The following is a 26,283-nucleotide window of genomic DNA, read 5'->3' as shown; positions in this document are numbered from 1 at the left end:
TATGATACCTAGATAGTGGTAAATGACGTTATCGTAGTGGCTATAGTAACAGAAGCCACACAGCATTATTTAGAATAAATTAAATAGATAGATATTGTACCGGTTCAAAAAAGTATTCAACATCATTAGTTACTTAGAGTTTATAGGATTAACAGGGAATGCAAAAGAGTTTATAAGATCTATAATTGTTACAAAAGTCGTACAGATAACCAGTGTGAAGAGAGCTTATATGTACCTACTGTCTATACACACAAACACACACACACACACACATATATATACATATACATACATACATACATACATACATACATACATACATACATACATACATACGTATAAATACATACATATATATATATATATATATATATATATATATATATATATAATATATATATAAAGTTAATCCAAGCATGAAAACACAAAGAGAACACACAACAACGCGAGGACGTGGAACAAATATAGTATTACTCGACGCTCAGGAAGGAAGGGAAGAAGGAGGGTTTTACGTTTCGAGCGGAGCTCTTCGTCAGAAACATAGGAAAAGGAAAGATCCAGAGAAGGGAAGACGGAGGAAAAAAAATCGCCACATTTTGAATATATATATATTCTAATTTAGAGGTAGTAGGCCCCTACATCTCACCATATAAAAAGAATTTTTATTTTTATTTTAAATACCTACTGTTTTATTTTTATTTGTATATATTTTTCTTGCCATTACTTTCATTTTTATTCACATTTTTTATATTTTTTAAATATATTTTTAAATATTTTTTATAAATTATTAACATAGTTTTTGTAAATTTAATTTTATTTGGGGCACTATATATTACTAACATAGTTTTTGTAAATTTTCGTATATTTTTGTATTCCTTACTTTATTTGTGTAACTTTTATTTTTGTAACATTTTATTTGAATTTTTATTTGAATTATGGCTTGTACTGTAGGGTCCAGCAAACCTAATTTAAACATACCTATTTTACACATACTTAAGGGCTTTAAAAAATTAAAATATAGTTTATTGTATTGAACGTTGATAAAGAGATATAAGGGCTTGATGATTGGGGTTACATTTTAAGAAGGGTTCCAGGAAAACACGGAGTGGTTTAGGAACCAGAGGATGTACCTCATGAAACACGTGTTACCAAGTAATAAAACAGTAGGTATTTAAAATAAAAATAAAAATTCTTTTTATATGGTGAGATGTAGGGGCCTACTATCTCTAAATTAAAATATATTTCTTCATTGAGAATAATTTGAACCTCTGTTATGCCGGAATTTTTATTCCATTAAAATGATATATATATATATATATATATATATATATATATATATATATATGTTCATTCTGATTGAACTAGTACTTAAGTAATTGAGTGATATATATATATATATATATATAATATATATATAGAGAGAGAGAGAGAGAGAGATACGGGTGTGTGTGATTGTGTATAAAAGAATATATTAATAAAAGGAATTCCAACCTTGTCTGATTTTCACGTTTTATTTACAATCTTATAATGATATAAGATAATATAATATAATAAAATAAAATAAAATAATAGAATGTTAAATGTTCATTTTGATTGAACTAGTACTTTCATGCATTAAATTCTGCAATCTTCAGGTTCATGTAGTAGTGGTGATAGTCATGCTTCACAATTTTTGACTGTAGCGAGATGATTGAACCTGTGCCTTAAATACAGCTGTGTAGGCTCCAGATTGCTTTGCAAACTGTATTTTGATCAATCAGTGTGTAGTATCAGTCAATTACTTAAGTACTAGTTCAATCAGAATGAACATTTAACATTCTATTATTTTATTTTATTTTATTATATTATATTATATCATTATAAGATTGTAAATAAAACGTGAAAATCAGACAAGGTTGGAATTTCTTTTATTAATATATATATATATATATATATATATATATATATATATATATATATATATATATATATATATATCTATATATATAAATGGGGAAGGTCGGTTTATGGGATTACCTTAGGTTTCCCGTCTATAAAGGGTTTTGTTCTATGGCGTATCGTCAGGTCCCAAAGACCTGTTGGCTCATGATGTTTTAGTGTGTACTTCTTTCGGATTTATGTTTTATACAAATGATATATATATAATATATAATATATATATATATATATCTTTCCCTGTGTATCTGCTAATACTTTGCATGTACTTCATCCTCGCGATGTTGTTTTTTTCTTGTGTTTGTTCTTCATTTTTTCTGGATTTGCTATATATATATATATATATATATATATATATATCTATATATATAATATATATATATATATATATATAGTAGAATAAGAAATAGAAAGCCCTTGGTGCATAATTATATATTTGGGGAAGAAATGGTTTTTCTATGGAAAAATTATCAGAAAAGCCATTTCTATTTCTTCTTTCACACACCACACACACACACACCACACACACACAACACACACACACACACATACACACACACACACACACATATATATATATATATATATAATATATATATATATAATATATATATATATATATAGTTAATCCAAACAAGAAAGCACAAAAAACACACAACAACGTGAGGACGTGGAACAAATATAGTATTATTGGACGCTCATGAAAGAAGGAAAGAAGGAGGCTTTAACGTTTCGAGCGGAGCTCTTCGTCTGAAACATAGGAGAAGGAAAGATCCAGAGAAGGGAAGACATTGTAAACAAAGTGAGAAGTGACGTGTGAATTGGTATTCTACAGAAATTAAAGGAATTCTTGAATGTATAAACACTGTGAAAACAGCTTTGATGCGTCTGTGTGTGTGTGTGGTGTGTGTGTGTGGGGGGGTGAGACCATGCATTACATTCGTCAGATGAAGTAAAAAAAAGACAGGAAAAATATTTTATTCTCTATATCCAGCATTGTGAAGGCATTGATGCACGTTAATGGCTGAAATATTAATCACAGTACACACTGTGTAATTTCTTTGCAAACAACATTGTCAAGTCTTCCAAGATTTCAATCCATATTAAAAATAGAATAGCTCACGGGAACAATCTTTTATATTATTATATGAATAAATATTTCGCTGTCATATGAAAGAAAATACTTTTCGTGTAAAACGCGATTAGCCGGAATATCTAATAAAAGTGCAAGGAGAAGGAGGTTTGGAACAATATAATTCAATGATATGTAAATACGAAGAGATTATATATATATATATATATAATGGAATAGAAACGCAACAGAGGACAATAAAACATTTGGGCAGATAGACGATACAAAGGCGGATAGGAAAAACAACAATTAGAAGGACAGGGAAAAAGGACGTGTCGTTTGTGGCCTTCTTTCTTCAGTCGAGTTACCAGATTTCCTTACAGTTTCGGGTTGTTACATTTGGGACTGTTCGATCTGGTTGCCCGCCAAAAAGTCAAAGCTAAAAGCTTTAGATTTTTTGGAAGAGAAAAAACGGAGAACGTGGTATACAATTACAAATAAAAACAACAAGAATATAACAATAGGGGTCTTTCGACTGAGGACGAATCAAATTGAGTGAAAGCCTAAAGGCAGGAACACAGGAGATGGAAGATGGACATAAGAGATGTTGGCGGTCAGCAGTCAGGCCAAGAAAGAAAGATGATGGCTGCTCGGACACCGGTCACGTGGAAGGAGGAGAGAGGGTACAAGGGCAGTGGGATTGAAGGATTAGAAAAAATCAAAGACACAAAGGGAAAGGTATAGGGGAGATAAACGAGGAGGAAAATGGAAGTTAAAGAAAGAGAGGGCCAAGAAATGTGAGAGAGAAAGGGATACATACACACACACACACACACACATATGACATTATTGTTATTGAGAGAAAGTTTTACCGGTATAAAGCTAAATATAAGATAAATGCATAAAAGTGTATAAAGAGAAATTGTAATATACTTATATACTGAGTTATATTTCCACCCGTTTATTTTGCCAAACTGAAAGAAAAATAGCTAGGTAGATAGATAGATAACCACACACACACACACACACACACACACACATATATATATATAATATATATATATATATATATATATTATATATATATATATATATATAGACATGTATATATATACATACGTATATATATATATATACATACATACATACATACATATATATATATATATATATATATATATATATATATATATATATATATATATATATATATATATATAGGTAAACAGTAAAAATAATTACAGACATGGACAGGAACATGAAACACCACAGAGACGACACAAGAACCACAGGACGGGACATTCGAAGCCCTCAGTCATCAGTCAAGAACCAGATCATCTTAGCAATTTCGGCTGATTAATCTTGAGATTGCTCCGATATGGCCAGCCCGCCAAGGGAAATCTAAGCCAAGCGCATTAGATCCCCTGGAAGAAAGCTTCGAATGTATACAACACGAGGACGGAAAACGAACGAAGTACACGAACAAAAATACAGAATACGTGACACCAATAAGAATACAAAAACGTAAAAACAATAACGGTAAAAATAAAAAATAAACAACAAAACAAAACCAGGACGTAGGACAAGGGTCTTTCGACAGGACGAGTTGAGTATGGGGCTGGCTTGTGAAGTTGTGCCTAATGGCCGCAGGGAGACGAACAAATACGTGTTGCTTCTGCGACTGCTGAAACGAAAAGAGCGCTCAACAGCGGCTAGCGGTCACGTGAGAACAAAAGACAGGAGAAAGGGACAGATGAAAAGAGAGAGAAGGTGGACGAGGGAGGAGAAGAAAGAGACAGATCGAGGGGGCTGGAGGTGAGAGAGATAGAGAAACGTAGAAGGGGGGGGGGAAGACGGATGGAGAGGGAAAGAAAGGAAGGGGAATAAGGGAGGAGAGAGAGAGAGAGAGAGAAAGAGACAGATATATATATATATATATATATATATATATATATATATATATATATATATATATATATATATATATACATATGTACATTTGTATGTATGCTTATATATATGTATATATAAGAGGAAAAAGATTTCACAGGAGGACGACAAAGGAACCTACAAAAAAAATCACATTCAAAACTATAACAAAAATCATTTCAATTTTGCGCCATCATCGATAATATTGTTCATTTTCGTAGCATCAACAGCAAAAAGTTGCTTGAATAAGTGAGCGAACATAAACGATAAATGCTAATAGAATGGGAACAAGTCAATGGAAAACGTCACAGGTAGTTGGTACATACATGCATATAAGGCCTTTCAGCTATGAGGCAGCATTAAGACAGGACATGTGTAAAAGTAACGCTAATGGAAAATGATGTGCTATAAAACTTGGAAAGGAACGTAGAGAGACAGAAAGGTAAAAAAAAAATTGGTTGAAAGATGGTGATTGAAAGATCGAACAAAAGGTGAAAAAATAAGACGAATCCAGCCGTGAAAGTAGAAGCTAAAGCGCGCGCCTAAAAGAGCATGATTGAACAAGTCAGCGGCCGAGCAACAAAGCAGAAATAAGATGGTCACCTGGTACCGAAAATGGGTTGAGAAAGAGAGAGAGAGAGAGAACGGGTGGTGAAGGGTAAGGGGAAAGGCAGAGTGTGGGAGAGGTAACGGTCCTAAAAAGCAGAAAAAAACAGAAGCAAAGTAAAGAGAGAAAGAAAGAAATGCGTATATATACATGCATACATACATGTGTGTGTGTGTGTGTGTGTGTGTGTGTGTGTGTGTATGTGTGTGTGTGCGTGTGTTATGATAACAACTGCAGGTCTTGTTAAATACAGCTACCCCGGGTTTCCTGGTCGAGACATTAATTTACTTCGCCATTTTTAAAGCTGAGAACAAGACCGTTTGTCAGTTGCTTTTTTAAAGCAGATTGTGTTTAAACAAGGGTGCTGATAAGGACGAAGACAAAAGAAAAGCATAAGGAAGGTAACCGACTTTACAATAAACAAATGTCAAACACGCATAAAAAAGTTATTAATGGTTTACTCTGTTTCTGGTGACCTATTCTTAAATTCCGCTAGGAATTTATGTAGTCGTTGGAGATTCTCAAGTTCTTTAAGGTATATAGTTTCTGAAGAGGACATTCTGAACATATTTTGAACCCGTAAATATAGCCTGACTTTGGAGAAGATTTTCCATTTGATGTAGCTGCTCTCTTTGTCTTTAAGTTTCCAGTTTAAAGTTGAAAGGGTCACTGAATATCACATATCAGGGTACCTAAAATTCGAAATATGGTTGTTATGTCTGGATTTAAGTTTCCTTTCCATGGCTCCGACATAACGTTTGATTTCTGATCATAGCTTGCTGATACCTTTGCTTCATAAGCAACGGAGGATATATCGCATTTCTACCCTAGAGGATACTTAGAATTGTCTCTACACGTGCATCCAGGGCAGGCTTGATTCGTCTGTTGCTTATTGACATATGAGTTAACATTAGGGGGCAAAGAAAGGTTATTTTAATCGTGTGGCTGTTAAAGACTTTACTGTATCTATAGGTTTCTACTAAGTGCAAGCATCTTCTACATACATTTGTCCAAAAAATAAAGGGAGAAAAGCCAACTATAAAACTTTCCGAAATCACCAGACTCATCTTAAGTGTGAAACAGGGTAGGTAAACGACGGAGAGAAAGAAATACTTTTACAGAAAGAGAGAGAGAGAGAGAGAGAGAGAGAGAGAGAGAGAGAGAGAGAGAGAGAGAGAGAGAGAGAGAGAGAGAGAGAGAGAGAGTAATTAAGTCCATATTCGACAAACTGCTGTCAAGCAGAGAAAAATACTCGGAATAACAATAATGACAAAAGCGCTACGCCGAAAAGTTTTAAAGTAAGTTAAAAAGTGCTGTTTAAAACATAGATATGGAAAACAATCATGGGAGGACGGTATCTATATGGTAAAAAAGGCAAAATGATCTATATGGTAAAAAAAGGCAAAATGACAAGGGTTCGATTTCAAAAGATATGCAAACCAGTTGAGAAAAAGATACACCGAGAACAATACTAAAAGAATTGCAGAACCGATGAATTTTATGTACACAATTTTTGAAGTACAAATACCAGATAAAATTGACACACTCGTTCTGAGTAGTACTGGGATGTGGAAAATTTCCAGAGCCTTTAATGGTTGACCCAAAGAGGAAAAAGTATTGAACTCCGTTCGGAGGTGATTTTTTTCAAAAGGGGAGATGTGGGGGAGAAATAAAGATAAAATATATAAATAAATAAATAAACGTGTACACCCATACTCTTCGAGAAGTGTATAGTTTAAAAGGGCTGATGTTGTGGAGTGAACTGATACCGCCGCACGTGACTGTCAGTGGACTGGATGTGTCTTGTAAGCAGATGAGACAGTAAATAGTTGAGGTCGAACTGTGAGAGCGTTAGACTCTCACAGAGAGAGAGAGAGAGGGGGGGAGAGAGAGAGAGAGAAAGAGAGAGAGAGAGAGCATATACAGAAGGTAGATAAATCGACGACCTCATAAAAGATGTTTGAACGAGCCAAATAGGTGATAGTCGGAAGGAGCGAGACTTAGACTGTATCAAGAGTGTCCCAACAACTCGAAACCATGGTTTCGACGATGTGAGTGGCTGTATGTGTGCATGCATTGTCATGATTCTGCAGACGAAATCCACCACAATAAGCTTCACATCAGTAAAGTCTGTAACAGATGAATGTCAAGAGAACTTACCGAAGCAAATAAGCGCAATCGTGCAAAGGTTTGTCAACTCACACTAGACTGCTCCAACGATGAATATGAAGCGTTTTTGGTGAGAATAGTTAGAGTTGAGGTTGGATTCATGACTAATTTGCACATCTCACCCTATCATGGATCACTCACCATTTTGCCAGAACATTATCTCGAGCTTGTTGGATCATTATGTCAGAAGTGGAGGTTGATGGATACCCTACTTCCTCTTTGTGTTTCACACTTAGGAGCACTACCACATCTCGTTTCGCGGGACTGGGAATTCCCGCGTTATGCTGCCTGTTGCAGTAGACACCTACCAATAGGCCCTCAGTCGAGTTTGGTATATGATGATAAAGATCGTAGGGCAAACTATCCAATTTTCGCCGGCGTCTGTTGCAGCCCGTTATCATTTTTCGCATTTCATCAGCATTTATTTTCAGAACTTTGTATCCTTATGCGAGAACCGCAGAAGGCTGTTGAGAAAGGTAATAAAGGCCACTTCGTTTCCGGTCCACCGTCCGCCTCAAATGGTGGAGCGAATAACCATCGGAAAGCCGCCCACATCTGCTTGAAATCTTATACAACGCGCTCTTCCGATCCGTCAAAGACCAAATTGTGGCTTTGTTGCCATGTTGTGCCTCTGCTACTTTAGCCTATCGAACGGTTTTCGTTATCCTTATGTCTTATAGAACACACCCTAGCTCTGACAACACAACCTCCATGATTTTGGTTGATCAACTGATGAAGGGCCTACCTCGCCGCAGCACGACAGTCAGAATGCTTTCTCTCTCTAATCTAGAATTCCTTATCAATATTTCTTTCAGCCCCTTTAATCTAATCAGGATTAACCACAATCAGTTATTGACGACTGACACCGTCAACGCCTGCCTTACTAATTCGCTAATCTGGTCTCTTGAAGCTTGCCGGCTAGGAGTAACGCGTCCGGCTTTCAGTAACGGAGTCCCTGCCTAAGAAGCTTGTCTAGGTCGACTGCAGAAATCACAATTTTGTGGCTTATGTAACTGATCAGTTTGAACAGTGCACAATCTACAGTATCTCTATCACCCAGCCAACAACTTTTGTCTTGATACAATCTGAAAACTCAATGTTATTTGCTCATGTCCATGTGCACGCAAGCGTTCACGAAATTTAGTCGGTATCTTTCTGACAGTTGGAAACGTCTGAGCAAGTTTGCGATGTTTTTGCTCTTCCCTCTCCCATTATCTAGCCTCACACAATCCAAATGTACATCCAAGATGGCGTTCCAACCTTCCGCTAACACTAAAGATTAGGAAATTATGAGAAAAACCTTCAGACGTCTGAAAAAATCTGGTTGCCCCGCTCTAATCTGAAGGCAACTTTTATTTATTGTTCACATCCAGGACCATCAACTTAACGTTCAGATCCACGAAAATCAACTGTATCCCTGGACCCAGAACTTTTGAAAACAACGCTGCTTTTCCGTTTCCCATTCCAGGTCGGTTCAGAGATGCATAGATCTCAAAATCCTCAAAAATATCACGTATGTCCCGCTGATGGCTATCACTTTCACAGCTAGTGAGCTGAGGCAATTGAGCAGGCACCACTGATAACACGGTGATCCCAGGCCCCGTGCATTTATGCAACTCACTCTTAAAGTGGCTATGTTAGTAGGAGGGAAGGTGCGAATAAAAGAGTGCCACATGTCCTAATGGGATTTCAGTAGGCAATCGACTGTCTCAAAGACCCTTCTCTGAGTGAGGGTCCTTGAGTAAACCTTGAAGTAGCCTATCCGAGACTGTAATGCTAGGATGCTCAACACCATGCGGGAAATTCATTTTCCGACATCTATCTAATAGCAACGTTACCAATTTCAGGTCCTCCGGTACTTTTACTATGCTTTTATTGAAAGCCTTTTCCTTTTCTCTGTAAGACGTGCCGCTAAGTATTGTGCCTCCGCCCAATTAATAATCCTTTCTACTATAGACACAAGGCTAAAAATATTGTGGGAAAGAGTAAGTCGATTATATTGACCTCAGTGTTCAACTAATACTTGTTTCATCGATCTTGAAAGTATCAAAGGCGAAATCGACCTCGGCAGATTTTGAACTCTAAACGTAAAGATGGATAAAATGCCTCTAATTTGTTCGGTGTGCTAAAGACCCTGCCAGCTTGCAACTTTTGATAATAATAACAACAGCAGCAACATCAACATCACCAAGGGGCAAACAAGGCTGTGTAGGAAGAAGTTTGCTTCTCAATTACATGGTTCCGAGTTCAGCCCCAATGCATGGCACCTACTATTGCTTCGGGATGACCAAACCCTTGAGTGGATTTGATAGATAAAAACTTAAGAAACTGTTAGTGTGTGTGTGTGTGTGTGTGTGTGTGTGTGGTGTTTGTCTAGCATTACTTGACAACCGGTGCTAGTGTGTTTACGTCCCCGTAAGACAGCGGCTCGACGAAAACGATATAATAAGTAGCAGGCCTAAAAAATATTAAGTACTGGGGCCGCATTTTTTCGACTAAAATTCTTCAAGACGATGCAACAGCATGGTCGCAGTCTAATGACTGAAACAAGTAAAAGATGAAACAACAACAACAACAGCAACAACAACAACAACAACAATAATAATAATAATAATAATAATAATAATAATAATAAAGAATCAGATAAGGAAATGTTTTGATATTATTTTGTCTTTAATCATTAAGGATTTTTGCTTTATTATAGATAACGTGGTACCTGATTCATGTAGTAACCGGCTCATGTTTACATGATACAACCAAGAGAATAAAAATAGTAAAAGCAATTTTTTCTGTGTAATGGATTTTTGTGTTGTCAGCATAAAAAAAACGTTGCCTTTCAGAAAAAATGGCAATTCCATGTACTTATAAAAGTCTCCTCGCTTAACAACATACCTGGCCCTATTTTCGTATCGCTATCATGAAATCACACTTTTAGTCTAGATGCTTATCTTCCCGATATCGACTTTCATAATAATTTTCTTGTTATGCATTGAGGTCTGAATTGTTTCTTTCTTTCTTTCTTTCTTTCTTTCTTTCTTTCTTTCTTCTCGTCTAGTTCTTTCCAGCATCTAGAATAATTCGAAATGGAAGAGATATGAATTGTCTTTGACATCTGAAAAGAAAAGAAAGTTATATGAGCAAAACAAAATCTAGGTAGTTCCAGACAACTGAAATACAAACCCAAAGTTACAGAAAACTCCGGGAATAGCCAACACCTCCATACCTGCCTTAAAGCATGTATAGGCCCTAAATTTCCATACAAATTGATTTTCCTTTTTCGAATCTATATAACGCAGGCGCAGGCGTAGCTGTGTGATAAGAAGCTTTCCCAACCATATGATTCCGGGTTCAGTCCCACTGTGTGATACCTTAGTGAGTGTTTTTTTGTATAGCCTCGGGCCATGTGAGTGAATTTGGTAGCCGGAAACTGAAAGAAGCGCAAAGTAATGGTTATCGCCACTTAAACATGGTTGTTCCATAGGAACCGACGTTACTACAATTTTAACTCCATGGTGCAGATTGCATGAAATAAGCAGCTGGTGGAGGCGTCCTCCTGTAGTTAAAATGGTAGTAGCATCACTTCCTACGGAACATCTATGTTTAAGTGGTGATAACCATTACTTCTCAGTATAGTTGCTGCTTTCATCTCTTATAAAAATTTTCTACTACCGAGGATGAGTACAAAGAGCTCGAAACCGTACGGTCTGGTGGTCTCGTGGCTGGAATATGGTAGGGCTTCACTCCTTTGATTGCAATATATATCGGGTACAGGTTGCATCGAATAACCATCTGGAGATGTCTCCCTGGCGTTAAAATGGTAATAACGTCGGTTCCTACGGAACAGCCATATTTAAGTGGCAATAACCATTACTTTATATATACGTGTGTGTGTGTGTGTGTGTGTGTGTGTGCGAGCGTGTGTATGTATGTACGTATGTATATGTCTTTGCGTCTGTTTGTCCCCACCACCGCTTTACAACCGGTGTTGGTGTGATTATGCCCCCGTAACTTAGCAGTTCCACAAAAAAAGGCAATTGTATAAGTACCGGCGTTTGTTCGATTTGTTCGACTAAAACCTTTCAAGGTGGTGCTTCAGCATGGCCGCAGTCAAATGACTTAAACAAGTAAAAGGTAACTTAAATTTAGTTCTTCAATTAATAATCACTAAAATTCTTTTCTGGAACCTTATGATTATAATTATAAAACGCGTGTTTAAAATAAAATGAGATACGCATGATGGCCAGAATGAGTTTATACTGTGCATCATGTATTTCTGAGCAAATCATAAAATATTGAATAGAAAACATTTTTCAGCAATAATAAACAAAAACTTTTTATTTTAAGTAAAAAAGAAATTGATTAAAAATAAAAAGCTTTAAGGGAAATAATTAGTCTGAGAAGGAGTTAATCATAAATTAGACATTAATTGATTAATTGCCTGCTTTCTCTCAAGCAGCTAAATTAAGCATAACAAGTAAATACTTTATTATGGTAAGTCATACTTATTAGGAATTGATAAACGAAGATGTCGTTTATTAGCTAAGAGATTTCTCAGCTATTTTAAAGTTTAATACTTCTTTCAAGAACGCATCAAAAATGCCTTTTCGGTAACCTTTTTTCCGCCCCAGATCATTTTCCACCAATAAATGAATAGTTTGCGTAAGAATAGAAAGCTTTCTTTTTTATTTTCTCTAGTTTCTTTTATTATTTTGAATACCGAGAAAAAAATTAATAGGATTTGCTTGAAGTAAGAAAACCAAAAAGAAGAAAGAACATTTCACCGCAGGACTGTTCAACTAATTATCAGCAAAGAGCCTTATTAATTGTACTTTCACTCATTTGCATCATGATAATAGTGGAGGTAATATTTTTTGTCAAGTCAAAGAATGAATTAATAAAAAAAATGGGATGGATCAATGTTTTTCGTTTTTGTTTTAGAAAAAAAATCTCTCGGGAAATCTGAAAAATAATTATCTCAAATAAAGTAAAGAGGAGAATATCTTAATTGCTCTCTAAAGTTAATTTACCTTAAGACAAATTTTTAAATATTCATTTCTATTATTTTTTCAAGATCCGATGACCTATTTCAATTTTTCGTTTGTTAACACGAAAACATTTTTCTTAATCCAATTCGATTAGTACGAATTGTTAAATCAAAATTTTAAATGATCTGACAAGTGAATTTATTTATTTATTCATTTATTTATTTATGAAAAAACGTGCTTAATTACAAACTTTGGTTTGCACATTCATTTTGATTTCTTGGCAGTCCCAGTTGTGCGACGCGATAGAGTGTCAGACAACAAGACAAACCGTTTTTGGTTCGCCTCGATCAAGTTGCTTTATTGACATTCCATTTGGTGTTCTAAAACACCGAAACAATGCTGGGTAAGAATTTCACCTTTGTGCGTGCAGTTTTACATCAGCTAGCAGAAAGATTAATCGTGCACTGTCAACAGATATTGTTTGACTGCTCCTAATAGCTTTTGGCAGTGAACCATGTCAAATATCCATGATATCGATACTGAGGATGCCGAAGTATATATGTATCGCTCATACTTTTCAGCAAATGAATAATTCATATATCAAACACTAGAGATAAAGAAAATTCGAATACTAAATTCACACAACATTATAAATGATTAGAAAACATTATAAATCGTCATAGCATATAATTTCTATTCGAGGCGAGATTTTTGACATGTAAGGTTTACTTTCTTTTAGAAGTGGAAGACATAAATCAATCAAAAATATCATATTTACCGTGTTTTTCTATTGAATTTTGAATTTTCACGCTGAATCCTTTTTTTCTGCTTGGTAAACGCTTTGAATCTTGGTAATTGTTGAAGCATTGCTATTGAGCAATACTTCACTGAGGTATCTTTCTTAAGCATACGATCTCTCCTTGTGACTTTGTAGCATTCACGTAAAGGAAGAATCATCATAAATGCTAAAAGAAGAAAAATTTCATTAAAAGAAAATCATTAAGAAATATTTTTTTATCGATTTTTGATTCATTTTGTTTCTATTTCACTGAAAGTAGTATTGATTTTTGTACTAAATACAAGGTCAGGCTATATTGAAATATGGTAAAGTCGTTGGAAGCGAGCTGCGAGAACGATGAAGTTAACATCGATACTATTAATATTCAAAATATAGAAGCTCGAAGCTAAATAATATACTAAACACAAAATACTATTAATTACTTCTGTTTAAACACAAGGACATGTTTATAGGTAAAGGGTATATTCATTATTTTATTGACTTTGTCACTGCGGAGAATATTAGAAAATATGGCATTCATACAAGAATTATAATTTAACTTTTATAAAATTTCTTAGTAATTATATACAAATATTAATTTTTCAAACGAAAAATATTTATTACCTTAAAATATAATTAGATATAACAAATTTCTCATATGCATATTTGCAATAAACATACGTTGTTATTTTTTAAGATTTTATCAACATAGTCGTAACCTACTCAATTGAAAACTTATCTCTGCAAAATTCCATTTAAAAAAAAATTGTATTTGCCAGAAAGTTGACACTCCCCCTGAACCTCCTGTGTTAATTCTCTCTATGTCTCTCTTTTGAAGTCTTTCTGTACCTCTCCCTATACGATGTAAAACATGACTAAAGAAACCAACCAACCAACCAACCAACCAGCTAACCAACGTTTACCTAAGCTATTATTAAGTAGAAAGTCAAGGAGGCGAGCTGGCAGAATCGTTTGCATGCTTAGAGGAAATTCGTCCGTCTTTACGTTCTGAGTTCAAATTCCACCAAGGTCGACGTTGCATGTCATCCTTTTGGAATAGATAAAATAAGTACCCTTTAAACACTAATGTCGATGTAATCGATTTAACCCCGCACCCGAATTTGCTGGTCTTGTGCCAAAATTTGAAACCATTATTTAAATAGAAAGTCTGAAGCAAATGAAAAGCGAAGTTGAATACAAGATATAGATACCATAATTGATCAACTACCCAAGTTCAAATAACAAAGCATTTATTAACCGAAGACTGTAGTAAAAAAATACCTGCCCAGGAGAGATGCAATCTGATGTAATCTGGAATCATATATTTGTAGCATACCCATGTAAATCACACAACCAAACTTGCAATATTCATGTTATTTGCACGTTATTGTGAGCGTATGATATACTGTCTGCATAGTTCACTTTATTGATGAGAGTTTGTTTGAAAAATCGTTGTTAAACTATAAATAAAACTGGATTGAAAGCTTCAAAAGGAAAAGATCTCTTTGCGTTTAAGAAATATAAATCTGATCTTTTGATGATGTCTTAGAAATATTTCTGTTTAAATAGATTGTTGTAAACATTTAATAGGATTGGTTTCTTTTTGACTAGCATAACCAAACTGTATTAAATAGCAAATTATAATATGGTTTCTGATATAGAAGCAAACCCAAATATTTAGACTGAAGGAATACAATCGGTGGAAATTTAATCAGGTACTTATGTTATCAATTGGTGCTCACGTTATCAATTCATAGAAATGAAAGCAATTTGACAAAACTAAACAATGAACTTGATTCAACAGCCTTCTATCTGTTTTGTTATATTTACATTAATTTTTTTTTTAATTTGTAGGTTTGTAGAAAGGAGCAGTATCTTCGGCTTTCTCTGGTATTTCAAGATCTGTCAGACTTAATACTGTTAACATTCCGCTTAAATTGTTGCACGGTTATGATTGCAGGAACGATATTAGCAGCAAGGAATTCCAGAAGGTCAACGTTTTGAGGGAGGTAGGAGGGAGAGTAAGTGTTAGCCAGGGTTTGGGAGTTCAGCAAACATGGATGATGAAAGAAGAAGGAGAATGACTTGAAGGTGCCTGAGTGGAAGTTGTACGAGACAAACTGTCTCCGAGGAATGAAGAGCAGAATTTTTTGTATTAGTTTTGGGGTGGAGTCGTCGAACGCGACCGCAAAAGTAACATTGATGTAGGTAAGATAGATTGTGGATGAGATCAGGACTGAATCCTGGGATACGCCAGAGTTGATAAGTATAGGTGTGAGACAGACAGAGCTTCAGAAGGACGTATCACGTTGTTGCGATCCAATCGAAAGCTGCCATTCCAAGAAAGATGGGAGACGGACTAAGTTTTAAATTTTAACAGGAGATTCGCATGCAGGTCCTTGTCAGAAGTGTGTCTGCTGTCGAGGGAAACAGTATTGATTTTCCTACGTTTCTAAAAGGTAACAGCCCACAAAATAGTAAGTCTCTCTTAGATCTAACATTATGAAAGACATACTGGTGATCATTGAGGACAGAAACTCAAGATGTTATAGAAGGTCATTGTTAATGGTTATTTTCATTATATTTGAGATATTCGAAATAAACACCGTCCAGGATTGAAAGGTTAAGGAAAAGGCGTTGTATGCCTTGAAATTTTACGTAAAATGTTGGAGTGCAACAATGAGTCACTTAAGAAACTTGGATCATTGAGTTCTTCGGTTTGGGATGTAGAAGGACATAACTGAAAGGAGGATTTCATTCACACGCCTCAATGGTTTAATTACTTTCAATGGATCGACAATAAAGCACTAGTGAGCTAGTGATGCGCGTTAGGGATGAAATTAGGTCATGTAAGAGAGAATCAAGGATACAAAAGATTCTTTTTTCTGGACCAGAACCATCAATATGGAATGAGTTTGAGAACCAAAAGGAGTTACGACTTCGAAGAGGGTTTAATTGAGATATATCTCCTTAATGCAGGACAGGATACGGTCGAAGTGTTTTTGGTGTTTGAAGAGATAGACTGAACAGATGTATTTGGAGAAATGAGAAAGGGAGAGTTTTTAACTTGTGTAACTGAGAGTCCTTGTTGTTGATATCTAGATGAGTGGCTATTGACAGAAAGATTGGACTATACTCACTATGTCACCACTTGTCGAATTGAGGCCCCGTAGAAAGGAATTATAAATAGGACATGACTCTTAATAGAGGAATAAGAAATGGGTGTTGCCGATCAAAGGAAACGTGACGGAGAATAATAACATAAGATCTTAAAAGTAGAGGGTTAACAATGGAACAAGCTGTCAAGGACACTTTCAGAGTTAGAAGGTGGAATTATCTTGCTGTCGCCTGAAGGCACGATCAGAACCGAATGAATAATGAAATGAATGTTGCGTGTAACAGATTATGTGTCATCTAGGCTAGAACGAATTGAAGCTTCTGCAACAAAGATTCTGGTACTATGACTCCATAAAACTTTTTGGATTTCTCAGGCGTTGTTTAAAATTAGCGTAGAAGTTAAGGACTTCATGTTAGTGGTACAAAATGGGAAAACTAAGTAATGTGTTACGTGATCTTTTAAAAAAGAGAAGGCTAAACAGTAGAAAACATCAAACAAAAATGTCTCTGACAAAGAACATAAACCAATCAGCATCATAAGTATTGCTAATTCCATTAAAGTCAGTCTGAAAATGTGTGCAAGACCGTTTACTATTGATATCGCTATGAAAGGGCTTCTGCTCCTCGGAACTGACTGGTATCGTACTTCTTCTATTCAGACAACTGTGAAACACTTGTCTCTCTACATTTCATCAGATTTGGTGCTTACAACTGCCCTCTTCAGCCCTTTACTAAATATTATCTCCAATTATTTCTTCCTAGGACATCGTCTTCCTGGAATTTCTTCCCTGCTTAAGTCTTTCCTGCAGGTGTTGACATGAAAAGGTATAAGCGGAATATTACAAGCATTACGTTACCAGTTTAGGACGTCATGCGTCCTTCCCTTCCTACGCACTAAGTATATAAAAACAAATCGCACTTGAACCTGTCATCCCACTACTTCCGTTCCAGTGACAGGCAGATGGACAGGAAGGGGTAATGGAAAATGGAGACACATTGAGACATACAACCAAACAACATATTCAGCTGCAACACATTTTTTCCTTCTCGTTTTTTTCTTCTTACGTTTGATCAACAAAAAGGTGCTGAGCAATTGTCTTCACAGCTCCGACGAAGTTAATATTACCTCTTAATAGTTACAGCCCACAAATGCAAGAGAATCATAGACAGAGAGAAGATTCCTATGGACCAACGCTTCTGAGCGATTGGACTGGATATAGTAGCCGGTGCCAAGCCTGGAGTGGATCTAAAATACTAATAACGTGAGGTTCAGAAGTATATGAACTGGAAGTTTATTAGTTTATGTAAAACAAGACCAGCAAGCTCTGGAGAACAGAGGGTACTACAACAGCTACTGAAATGATAAAAGATAGTGGAGATGGAATAAAGGTGGAAATGGAGGTGGAATAGTGATGTTCGGGAGTGTGTTGACAAGCGATTTTGTGCCGATCAATTTCGTACCTTTTCTTTAGACCAATACATTTTATTAGTGGAATTTGTCGTAGAATAAGAATTTGCTTCGTATAATGAAAAAAGATTGGAAGAAAGTAAATTATCATTATAGACTCCCTCTAAGAAGAATTTATACTACTAGCGTGAAAGAACTGATATTTCGTTGTTCCCTTCATCAATTTGCAGTGTCAATCCATTACAAAATAGTTTATTTGAAATAGTAAGGATATGATCTATTTCCAGTGACATATATTCTGGTTTCTTCTCTCTTATTTATTCTACACTCGACTGAAAACGAGACTGGAGAACGATAAGAGGATTGTCGAAAGATTGACGATAGAAAAAGATAAAGATAAAGAAAGTGAGTGAGAGAGAGAAAGTTACAGAGAGGGATATAGAGAGACAGAAAGAGGTGGGGGAAGAGAGACAGGGCGGGATTAACAATTATCACATTAGTATGTGAGCAAAACAGAAGGTAGATAACTTTCAGTGAAAGCTGATTGAGAAAGAACAGAATAAACAAAGAAAATATAATTATAAGTTAAATATAGGAAAAAACAATATATATTACTTGAAACACGCTTTCAGTTCAAAGATCGAAATAGTAAACGAATTAAAGAGAGCTAAGAGCAGTGCCTACTCTTAGACAGGTGGCCAGGTGATGAATTAAATTTATAATTCATTAAACTGCTTCTGGCTGGAGTCAACTTTATCTGTTCTACATAATCAAGCCTTATGAACATATTTTTTTCCTTTCTGTCTCTTTTTTTTTGTTTGTATCAAAGGAGTAATTTTTCTGTTTATCGTAAACGTTAATAAATAAATTGGATTATGCCTTGCATTGGAAACACTGAGTAGATACAGTAATATTAATATTGCCTAAGCGCGATATGTCAAAAATATATATTCATAATATAATATGCGTAGTTTATAATATAATATTTGTACATATATACAAGCTTGGTTATCTTCATCAAATGTTCAACAAGGCAAATTTTCGATTGTGTTCAATACATTTTAAAACATACTCACACATAAACACACATATACATACATACATACATACATACATACATACATACATACATACATATGTATATATATATATGTGTGTGTATGTGGGTGGGTGCGTGCGTGTGTATATATATAATATATGTACATATAAATACATACGTGTAAATATATATATATATATATATATATATGTACGAGGGGCGTAAGAAATGTTTTGAGCCTTGAAGTCTTGTACCTTCATCAGAGGTCTTGTAACATGTTTTGTGTTTTTGAGGCTCAAGACTTTTCATACACCCCTCGTATATACGTGTAAATATATATGTATATATGTATGTATGTATATATGTCATGTAAATATATATAATTATATATATATATGTATATATATGTATGTATGTATGTATGTATGTATGTATGTATGTATGTATGTATGTATCTGGCCGAACTTGTCCTCTCACTCAACTGCTTCTCCTTCGCTGGCAAGTTTTACCAGCAAGTCTCGGGAGTGGCCATGGGTACGAGAATAGGCCCCAAATATGCGAACCTGTTCGTTGGCTGCGTTGAGGCCCAAATATTCTCAAGTTTCACTGGTCCTACTCCCGAACTATGCGGCCGTTATATTGATGAATGTATTGATGTGACCTCCCTCTCCTGCAAACATCTAGACTCCTTTTGTCAAATTTTTCCATCCTGCCCTTCACTTCTCCTGCACTCTCTCTGACACTTCTGTCTCATTTCTTGATATTTCGGTCAGCATTCATCACTTCACTCTTACCACCTCCATCTACTACAAATACACAGACTCACACTCATACCTAAACTTCTCCTACTCACACTCTAAACACACCAAGCTCTCCATCCCCTATTCCCAATTCCTCCGTCTACGTACGCTCTGCAGTGACGACCATGACTTTGAGACTCAGTTTCAACTCATGGCTCGCCACTTCATCCTACGTGGATATCCCCTCACTACTATCCAGACCTCCCTTGCCAGAGCACGTTCCGTGGACCGTACATCTGCTCTCTACCCCCACACCCTCTCTGCCGTCTCCCGTCAACCATTTCCCATCACCTGCCACCCCACCACCCTACCTCTAACCGTCCCATCCCTTGCACCCACTCCCACATACCCCACTTCTACCCCATTCTCGTCCTCCCATACCCCACTTCTACCCCACTCTCTTTCATCGCTACCTGGTGGTTACCGCCCGTTGACGAGGGACAACAATCCCGAAACTAGTTCGAGCGTATCACTCAGGCTTGCGAGGAAGGGATGGCCTCCCTTTGCAAATACTCCAAGGACACAGATATTGTGTCTAAAGCCAGCTTGAGACGGAGATCTCTTGGGGCTATAAAGCTACAGTAACACCCCCTCCCCAATGTGGTTAGCCATGATAAGATGGCTTCTATACTTTACATTATCGAGCGATTACTGTTTCAATCTCATTCTGAGATTTAATTATGCCTATATATATATATATATATATATATATACTAATTCTTTTGTGATCAATTTGCATTATTTTGCATAATGGTTATTAACCACGCATCAGTTTCACAAAACACATCTTAATTCGTCTAATCAAGATGTTTATTCATCAAAAGTGTTCTATAAGATTATGACCAACACCTATATGAAATATTCAAGCTGAATGCGCCATGTATAGAAAACATGCGGCATATTTGCGGTATTTAAGTGTATATATGTGTATTCTTTCATATATATAAATTAGAAAAAAACACATTTTATCAATTCAATAATGAAAAATTAAATCATACCATTTAGACAAATTACATATTATAGAAAGATTAATTATAAGATAAAACATATAACAATGATTATGTAATGTGCAAAATTGTAAATAAAACGTATATATTTGGTAAAATAACGACACGTGATTCGTGGCTATATTTAAGAAATGATAATAGTAATAATAATTGTAAAATCAGTTTAATATAAATATAGCCACTCTTCAGGTTAAAGATAAAAACAATAAAATATTTAATTAGATAAATTGATAAATATACGTAAATGATCTTGTAAAATACGAAATATCTTAACAAATATATTCTTGCTTAAATTAAAAAATAGAATTAGAAAAATAAGATACAATTAATTAAAATATTTAAAACAAATATATGTGTATATATATATATATATATATATATATATATATATATATATATATATATATATATATAATACAAAATATACATTAAGTGAAAACTAAATACTATAATTTAATCTATATACATTAAATTTAATTATTGATTAATTTATTTATTTAACAAACATCTAAATAAAATATTATACTCATTAAGTTATTTATATTAAAGTTCTTAATGTTAAGTAATATGCATAATGTTAGTACAAGCTATAAATATTAGAATTAATAATAGGAAATGGTTTAACTATATACACACCAATTAGATAAACTAACTATATTATTAATATATATAGTATATATAGATTTAATATTTTACGCAATTATATAGTTGGCCAAAATATCAATCAATATTAAACTAATTTACTTAAATGTAATACTACGTAATAAAAAATACCACCTAACTATTAGATAATATATTGTCTTACAAAACTAATTCTGAAATTAAATTATATGTAATTCGTTAAATCATATTATAAAGTTAATAATAATCATAAGACATAGTAAATAAATAGATATACATATCGTAACTAATAATTATCAAGAAATTATGTATAAATTAATATTTAAACAACAATAATAATCATAATAATAATAATAATCAAACTTAATACAATTCAAAATTTAAATAATATTGTTAAATAAAAAACGTTACTTAGCTTGTCGATGAAAATAATATAACTGAATTTTAAACGAAAAAATGTAGGTCTTAGCGTTTATAAGAAATTAAACTCGTGAAGACGTTGTGTAAAAAAATAGAATAAAATTATCAATGAAAATGACGAAAAATATTTATTAATGAAAATGACGAAAAATATTTAAGCTCCATGAATAAAAGAAAAATAGAATAACAAAAGAACTCTAAATGACTATTTACAATAAATTAATTTCCAAATAATTATTACGTAAAATATACATATAATATTAAATTAATTTATATTATAATAACTAATAGGTCTTAATAAAATTATATATAATCATTTATGTATTAGGAAATATCTAGGTTTAAAATTATTCAAATATATTAATATGACATATAATAATATAGTAAATTATACACTAATACTACTAAATTATATTTACAATAAATAAATAACATAAAAAGAAATAACGTTTTATACGTACGGAAAAATATGCTAAACGTATCATATAGGTAACTAAATTTATTCTGTTGTTTCTGGGGAGAGTCATTTTCTTTTTGTGCCTTATAATTTAACACACTCACCGGTAAAATTTCCACTTATTTCTTATTTATATTTTCCTAAAATTTTCGTTGCGTCTTGCAACCTTTTCATCATTCTTGACTCTGTCCGTTATTTACACTGCGTTCCCTTTTGTTTGTTTGTGCGCATGTGTGTGGGTCAGTGTGTGTGTGTGTGCCTATACATGCATGTACGTATGTATATATGTGTGTTTGCATGTGTATGTATGTATATATGTGTGTGTATGCATATGTATATGTGTATGTATGTGTGTGCATCTCTATGTATGTATACTGCGTATTATGTGCTTGCATGTCTGTGTTTGTGTATTTTCTACGTATGTGTGTGTGATCATGTCTCCTTGTGTGTGCATGTCTGTGTGTGTGTGTGTGTTATGCAACTATGTACCATGTTTGTATGTATGGATGTGCAACTTTATATGTGTGGATTCGTGTCTCAATATGTGTCTGTGTCGAGTAAAGTGTGTATATATATATGGTCATGTGTTTCAGTCTCCATTTGCGTATGTGTGCTTGTCTGTTCTTGTAACCTATGTACCTATCCGTCTGTATGTTGATCTATTTATTTTCATATCCATACGCTTACATACAAAAATGTGTATACACACACACATACATGCATTTATCTACTTAACAGTCCACTAACTATTCTACTCTACCTGTGTAAACTGTGGGTATGAAGGTATGGTATCTACTATGTATATTTCCTATTTAGTATTGGGGAGGTTTCATTTATAAGGACGTACTCTCGTATTTGTCGGTGTTGGGTCTTTTGGGTGCTTGGATAAGATGCGGATGTCAAGTTGACCCAAGTTACCTCCATGGTGGTCTTTAGCATGTTTTTGAGCAAAATACTTCATTTCATGTTGCTCCATTTCCCCTTTCGATTGGGGAAAATGTTTGCCTGCTCGCCTACCCAGCGGGATGGTATCATTCGAAAGCTAAACCGATGCAAACGCGCATTGTGACCAGCGATGTGTAACAGTATCTGATTGTCTGTGCGGTCACGTGATGTATATATATACAATAATACTATATTTGTTGCACGTCCTCGCGTTGTTGTGTTTTTTTGTGCTTTCTTGTTTGGATTATATATATATGTATGTATATATATATATGTTTAATTTGTAAGGAAAGGTTCACAGAAATAGTTACCAGGGTAGCCAAATGTCACATAAGCGCCTAAGAAATTAGTAACGACACTTGCATGAGTGATAATTCTGAAGAGAAGTAAGACGTTTCTGGAGAACATCAGAGAAATGGAAAATGGAGACACACGCACAAGATGTTATTTAAATTATTTGTATCATAAGATAAGGTGAGAGTGAGAGAGAAAGAGAAAGTAGCCAACTACTTGGCATTCTATACTTAAAATCTGGTATATTCTACCACTAACGTAAACCTAACGAATCTTTATGATATATTAACGTGAAATCCATTCACCCTCTATCTATTTTAAATAGTATCATAAAAATACTTCCATTAGGATTTCAAATCTCTCTGCTAATGAGGACATTTCCCTTACCAAGTCCTCCTTACTTCTCGGAGAAAACCACCGACATTCCCAAAACTAGGCTTTGACCCCTCATAGCAACATTACTACACCTGTAAACATCTATACTACTAGCTTAATAACAACAACAGTCACAGAAAGAAAATGAAAATGCATATATAATGAAGATAAAGTATACTAATAACATTAACAACACCAATACTTATTGGTAATTTTACTTATATTGACCGTAGCGAGTATGAGAGTAATAAGAGAAAGTGCACACTTAGTGAGAAAATTGTGAATGACAAATTTAATATAGATACTCATAACACTAATATTAATGATTATATTAAAAATAATCATAATTAAGCATCAATCAGCCATCACACTGACGTTATCTATCGAGGCCAAAGTTACAAAACACGGTCAATTGATCCCGACTAATATTACTTTTCTAATTCTCACCCAGAGTAATACGGATAATCTGGTAAGCAGCGTTAATAATTATGCTAAGAATTATAGTAATAGTTGTAGCGGCTTGTGCCACAACTGCTTTGATCATAGTAATTAACACAGCGATAACATTGATAGCTACTCTAGCAGCTTCAGTATCAACTAATAATGATAACGGTGGCACTGATAGTATTTTTCATAGGAATAATAATAGTATTATCTATATCGATTTAGACGTGACAATGAGTGGACCGCGCGTAGATCGAGATAAGAAGTGTAACTTTAGAATACATATTAATTTCTCTCTAGTGGCCATTGTATACGCTGAAATATAATGTATAAATGCATAATTACCACAACACACGCCCACTCCCCATTAAATCTACGACTGTCTCTAAGCACCGATTTCTTTGCACATCTTAGTTCTTTGGCGAATAATAACTCATAAAACGATCTACGTACCTAGTAACACACATCTACTACCTCAGAGTTTAGGATATGCCCCACGACATTTCCTGGTACATAATCAATTCTGGAATATTGTTTATTGGAAGGTGATGACCACCTGATTCATGCTGTTGTAAATCCCTCGTGATATTAATGAGATTGTACGCCTTCACCTTAATAGTTTCTCAGCTATAATTATTCCCTGCTGGTATCTATATTACAAAGCTTTTCCACATTGTGCCCTAACCGAATTAAGTCTTTGAATTCTCCTCTTTACGCCTTCACCTTTCCTCCTTAACACTTGTTCTCCACTGAAATTCTGTATTCTACTACATTCGGGAATTCTCGTCCCTTACACATATCTAATGTTTCTTTCCCCCTTATCTTTCCTCTTTTACCAGTCCGTCGTTATATCTCCTTCACCTTTCCCTCTCACGTATAACTGATTTACACCCAATGCAATTGATACATTTTATAATGTCTATTTTTATAGCCTGAGAGTATCTCTTTATTCTTTTCTTACTCAAAATATGTTCCATTATGTTCAATTATATTTTGCTAACGGGATGTCAAAATATTTCATACATTTTTATGCATGCGATCTGTGTTCTGAAAGTGATACGTTTGTGAAACTTTGAAATATTACCACATTGAAATATTACCACATTGAAAACAATACGCACGCACGCACTGATACTTCACGTTTTCTTTATGTTTTATTCTTACTAAGTTTTCATCTCAAGAACATTTTCATTGTACATCTGCGACCTTCTCGTATGAATACCTCATGTTTTTGAGCTTTTGTTTATTTCAAGTCGCTTAGTGCTGCCATGCATGACATGTTATTGTATGTATGTGAGTGTGTACGTGAATGTGTACGTGTCTGTTCTTTTCTGTTTGTGATGACAAGCGTTCATTAATGTATTTAGGTGTGTGTGTATGGGGAAATGAGATAGTGTGCACGCACTTGTTGGTAAACAAGAAAGAAAATATGGTCTTAGTAGAGATTGCACTTTTCTTTTTAATGAATTTCGTTCTTGTTTTCGGTACTTCTTGTCTCATTCTTTTAAATTAGATATTCCTGTCTTTAAAGATTCTTAGCATTTCATAGTTTTCTGCTCAAATGTTTCATAATACGTTTTTATTTTTATTTTATTTTATTTATTTTTTTTTTTTTTCTGATGGAGTGGTTTCTGATTCGTGGATTCGAAAAATGTCAGATGAAAAATTTGGGTGCGGCAAATTTTCATAACCTACTTCCGTTATTTTTCGAAGTGTGAATTGAGAAGCATTTGGTCTAGCATTGTCGAAAAGAAAAGTTATCCATCTCTGTTAACGAATTTTTACTGTTTTGATTTCAGATTTTCTTAGCAGAGTTATTCTGAATAATCTGATCTCCTTGTGGCAAATAAATAAATAAATAAACAATAACAATGCTTTTTG

At 34.4% G+C, this 26,283-nt stretch overlaps 1 protein-coding gene across 4 annotated transcripts in view; it reads right to left on the bottom strand.

Annotated features, from left to right (window-relative positions):
- Nucleotides 1-10,356: 10,356 nt before the first annotated feature.
- Nucleotides 10,357-26,283, bottom strand: part of LOC115210951 (nociceptin receptor-like) — a 178,982-nt gene continuing 163,055 nt past the window's right edge. For 3 of the 4 annotated variants that reach the window (XM_036502235.1, XM_036502236.1, XM_036502234.1), the window contains 2 exons: nt 13,476-13,662; nt 10,357-10,824 (listed from right to left, as the gene is read on the bottom strand). The gene's annotated coding sequence lies outside the window, so the exon portion shown is untranslated. The remainder of the gene's footprint in view (nt 10,825-13,475; nt 13,663-26,283) is intronic. The other variant, XM_036502237.1, reaches the window with a different exon arrangement.

Source organism: Octopus sinensis, linkage group LG4, assembly GCF_006345805.1.
Source record: "Octopus sinensis linkage group LG4, ASM634580v1, whole genome shotgun sequence".
NCBI lineage: Eukaryota > Metazoa > Mollusca > Cephalopoda > Octopoda > Octopodidae > Octopus > Octopus sinensis.
This window is presented reverse-complemented; position numbering and strand designations above follow the sequence as displayed.